Genomic DNA, 5,412 nt, shown 5'->3' on the forward strand with positions numbered 1-5,412 from the left:
ATTTTATCTCATCCATGAAACAGTTCTGCAGCACCCTCAGTCCCCACAGTTCCCACAGCCTCAGTCTTCAATTCATTTTTGTTGTTCATTCTTTAATCTTCCTCTTTAAAAGAAGCCTTCTTAGTAAGATGTTTTTTTTTTACAAAAAAATATTTAAATACTCAAAAATTTGTATCACTACCAATGTGTTCATGTAAAATCTGAATACTGATTCAGTTTGCATTTATGAACAGTGCCATTTTGTTTCTAATACTGTATTTATGTGAATATTTTGAGGCTAGATATAAAAAAAAATTCCAGTGGTGCACAATAAAGCCTTCGTCAGCCTTCCAGCTCGGGAATAAGACGAGTTTGTGTTTTATATAAAAGGAGGAGGAGGATGTAAAGTTCAGTGAGTTCATGAGAATTAGATAAWAACACAAGAAGTTTTCAAAACAGTGTCAGATTGTTAGTTTATCTTCGGGCCTAATTGAGCGCACTCGTGTAATAAAGCTAACATGTCACGACTGCAGGTTGCCGTGACTCCAACAGTGACGGACGAGTTTTTAAACCCTGCTGCACGCTCGCCTCACCAATTAGAACCGAAATTATAACTCTAGCAGTAATCTCATCATGAGAGGCAATAATTTCACAGAGTTTTACAGATGGTTTAAAAAAAAAACAGGCTGATTTCTGCAGTGCAGGGTAAGTTAGAGACACACACGTTCCATCCCATAATAAGCTGCCTCCGTACGAAGTAATCATAGGATGTTAAAAAGGAAAAGTTAACATCTGGGCTGGGAGCTGTTATTAAATTGACAGATGAGATCTCTGAAGTGCAGGATCTGAGCGACACGCGTTACACAACGTCTGGATGTCTGCAGGTTCAGGGCAGCCAAAGACAAAACCAATAAAATCTTTTTTTATTTATTATATTGGTAGAAAGTAAAATGCAGCTTTAATTTACTCTGATTTTGAATCTTGGATAGCATAAGATCATTAAAAAAAGAGAACAAAAACAACTTTTAGAAAATAAAGAACTATCGATAAACCATTTCTCCTTTGTTGTGGGTGGACTGGATCAGTCTTTGAAGAGGTTTTGTGAGGAAGTTGTTCCCAAGCTTCTGACTCACAAACTAACATGGCAGTGACTTGCAATCACAAATATTGCAGGTTTAAGTGTACAAACTTAAATAATAACCCCATTTTAATAATTCACAGAATCCGAAAACAGTCTTAACYAACAAGTACATACAATGCAGTATTTTCTAATTATATGGGACGTGGCCTCAAATAGGTTTTGTTTTGTACTTGGAGTCTCTARGAGTGCAGAAAAGTTGAATTTAGTCTCTCCTGGTGCTGCGTCAATATTTTAATATTCTGTTTGGGTCATATCTTTTAGTTCATTCACTTTTTTGTATTCCCTATTTTGTTTTATGATAAATAAGTATTTGCTGCAGAACTGCTGTATTCATCCTCCTCTGGCTCTGGGTCAGACAAGGACTCCAACATGTAAGGCTGGATGGACAAGGATCAGTGTCAGGATCAGGATTCATTCACTGTCACAGGTTAACACAAGTCAACACTGCAATGAAATTCTTAGGATGAGAAAAAAAACATCCAACTAGTTATGTAAAAAGAACAGGAAATTCACATAGCTTGCAGTAGATGCACAGAAAATAATAATAAAAAAGTKTAAGGGTTATATATACAATTTAAAGTGAATGTGGTGAACGACAAATAATGATAAAAATAATATTGATGTCAAGAGGAGCCAGTTGAGGTGGCTCGGGCATCTGGTTAGGATGCCTCCTGGACGCCTCCCTGGTGAGGTGTTCCGGTCACGTCCCACTGGGAGGAGGCCCAGAGGAAGACCCAGGACACGCTGGAGGGACTATGTTTCTCAGCTGGCCTGGGAACACCTTGGGAGTCCCCCAGAGGAGCTGGTCCAAGTGGCTGGAGAGAGGATGGATGGATGGATGGATGGATGGATGGATGGATGGATGGATGGATGGATGGATGGATGGATGGATGGATGAATAACATATACAAAAAGTATTTCGCCAGTGATATTGGTTAAGGCATAATTGTATTTCAAAATACGTGTATTGCACATGGCATACGCCCAGGCTACCTTTGTTGAAATTGTTATCAAAATTGGTAAACTAAAATATTCTGCACTGCTAAGCGTAGCTCTGCTATCAAACTTAAAAAAGGCCAAACGTTGTGGAGTGAAATGCTCTAAGACTTGCRATGGAGAGGGGTTTAAAGTGCCTCATTTGCATTTAAAGAGACAGCATCAAAACGAGTTGCTCTGAGACACACCTCACTAAACGAATGAAATAGGGGCTTGTGGAGTTACAATAAGGAGGAATTCAGGCCAAAGCATTGTAGTTMCACTTTATATAGACTGCRACTGAATGATTTAAATGYGAATGGTGTTATTTTCTGGAGAGATTCTGAGTTTTTGCGGTTTATATTTGTCGTGTCTGACCACAGCATCAGTCCACGCTCCAGGTGGAAAAAGCAGAAATGACCACAAAAAAACGCCACATGGCGATTGTTTGTCTGTCACCACGAGCCAGCAGACAGGAAGCCACTTGTCTGTGCCACAGTATTTATTTGTAAAGAACCTGTTGAAACACGAGGGCATATTTTCCTTTCATGACCACAAACGCAGATGGCTTTGTCTGAAGAGTTTAGTGATGTAGCYGGTTAAAGCTAAAGTCAACAGCCTGGTGTCAGCAGGAGGTTATCAAAGTCCCCACCCCCACTCCCCCTATATATGTGAAGCTAAGCTCACTGATTGATGGAGGGGCCCTGTTACTGATACTGTTATATCAAATATAAACACAAGCTAGCCAGCTGAAGTCTAAGTGTGAGTAAACTGAGATAAAGCAAGAAAAAAAAAGAGTATGAACTCAACAAGTTCCTGTTTTCTGAGCTTCATCTTCAATCTTAGTCATGGAGGATAATCTGTACAATAATCTGTATTTTCTGGGTAATGATTAAGTGAAGTCTGTTGGTAATTAGCTTCGTTTTTCTTGTGGCAGATTGCACCAAAACGGCCAACAAAGCTGCAGGAATTTTGCTGACGCACACCCAGAACGCTTGGTTTAATCCTGAACGCCCGGTCCTGTTAAATCAGCACAAATTTAACAGAACTGTTTGAAAACCCCAAACGGGCGCGCGGTACTGCTCACAATCAATGCACGGATAATTACGAATAATAAAAAAAAAAGAGCTGCTTAGAGAAGATTAACAGGAAAGCAGCACCCATTTTTCTCAACGTTTCCTTCCTTCCTTCATCGCATCCGAACTTTACTTCCTGATGGTTTTCCTCGCTTCAGTTTGGGAGCAGTGATCTCGAATTTTCASCCCGAGAGAGAAAATAGCCCCACGCTAAGTCCGACGAGGTTTCTTGCGTTCTCCATGACACGATTGAATATTTAGTGGTCCATGGCTCCGGTTTTAAGAGAGGCAGACATAAACAGCTCATCAGGCTGTTAGGGGTGTTTCAGGATGGGGACGTCGTGTCTGTGCATGTGTGGACAGAGGGCGGGYGGCGTGAAACCTTAAAGCCCTTGCAGCTTGACCATGCATGAACGGGAGGATGCCATGACCGGGAATTTGAGGGGTCAAGGCCGGGAATTTGTGATTCCCTGTGTCAGAGTATATTTAAGCGGAAAGAATGCGCGGTGTAACGTAAGGAAGGAGCTAACGGGTGTGGGAAGGTCCTCGCCTGGCTTTACAGCATGAAACAGCTGCTGATATAGAGGAACTGAATACTAAGTTTAGAAAATTGCTCGGTTTCTACTCCAACAGGATGTTTGACAAAAGGAAAAAAAAAAAGATCTGAGGGGTTTCATATACGTGTTGGTGTGTGTATGTAAAAGGATGAAAGAGAGGAAAAGCRATCTTTAAATACAAAAACAAACACAAACCAATGAAGGCGTTTACATTTTCAGACATATGAAAGACCAAACCTGGAAGCCTAAAACAGACCTCGGACGCTCGTGGGTTTTTGAGTCCATTTGTTGGGGTCGAGCCACTCGGAGGGCGGGCTGGGTGTGGAGCAAAGGTGCTGAGGGTTTTATGTTGTCCTGTCAGCTCCTCAGAGCCTCCGATGATGGACAGGAGGAGTGTTCAGGATGAATCTGAGACCTACCACTCCTTTTAACTGACCGTTACCACCCAGTAACTATCGTCACCATCACACGCATGTGGAACATTTTAGAAACATCGCCTTATGATTAATAGAGATATAAATCTAGCAGCACCCACAGTGGAATGAAGGGATGCAACAATMCCAGCATCATACCTACTCATATTTGTATTTGTAAAAGTGTTCCTACTGGCCTTTAGCTTGTCTGTCTGGTCAAAAAACAAAAAATAAACTCAATTTATCCCAACTAAGGTCATTCAAAGAGCTATCTACTACAGGTAAGATATTACGTTTTCATGGTGTCTCCAYAGAACCTAAAATCTGAACTATCCCTTTAAGATTATAAGGATAAATCATTTTATTAATGTGTTGCTAGCAGATTTTGAGCTTCCCATTAATGAATGGTCCCTCCTGCTCCACTTGCTTTAGTTTAGTTTAATCTTGGGTTTGTTTTGCTTCCAGAATTCCAGCTTAATTAAATCCACACTCTGTGGTGTTTAAGAGGTCGGCTTCGTTCCAYGAAACCAAAGGTCGTGTACAGAACCAGGACAGTTATTTTATAATGCAGAACTTTGATAAGAATATTAACAAACTGGAGCAAATTTGATGTTTTTATGACATTTAGCTCAGTTTTTCTACATTTATTGGTCTATAATGGTCTGATTTGAAAATGTTACAGTTTTTTTCTAAAATGTTAAGTTGTTTGTTKTCACTTTGGGTCTTTATTTTCTACCTTTAAAACTGTTATACTATTTGGAAAGCTATTATAATGCAGGACTAATGTAGTTTCTGTTTTATTTTTTCTAAAGGTTGATTTGAGGTAAAGTAAAACRAATTAAAAGTTAGTTTTCACTGACGGAGATATAACTGCAGACATTTTCAATTAAATTTCAAATATGGCCAATATAAATTAACTTGTTTGTATTAGGATAGTGGTCATTTTACTACAAGATTAAAATCCAAATAATAATAATACAACTCCTAATAAGTGCCATACAACTTTTTGTCCCTCAAGACATTTTTCTATTTGTTAATTTGCAAAAAAATAAATAAATAAAATTAAAAGAAAACTATACAAGCAACAATAGGTATAGATGAATCTTTGATGAAGTTCCACACAGATGGAAGAAAACAACACAGGACAAATGCTAAATTATATATAAGCCCAAAATAATCATCTGTATCTGTGCAGCTTATCACTCTAATAAAACTAGATTATGTCAGAATCCAGCTCACCTCCATCTGTTCATGACAAAAAAAAAAAAAAA

Source organism: Austrofundulus limnaeus, unplaced genomic scaffold, assembly GCF_001266775.1.
Source record: "Austrofundulus limnaeus strain Quisiro unplaced genomic scaffold, Austrofundulus_limnaeus-1.0 Scaffold152, whole genome shotgun sequence".
In the NCBI taxonomy this organism is placed as follows: Eukaryota; Metazoa; Chordata; class Actinopteri; order Cyprinodontiformes; family Rivulidae; genus Austrofundulus; species Austrofundulus limnaeus.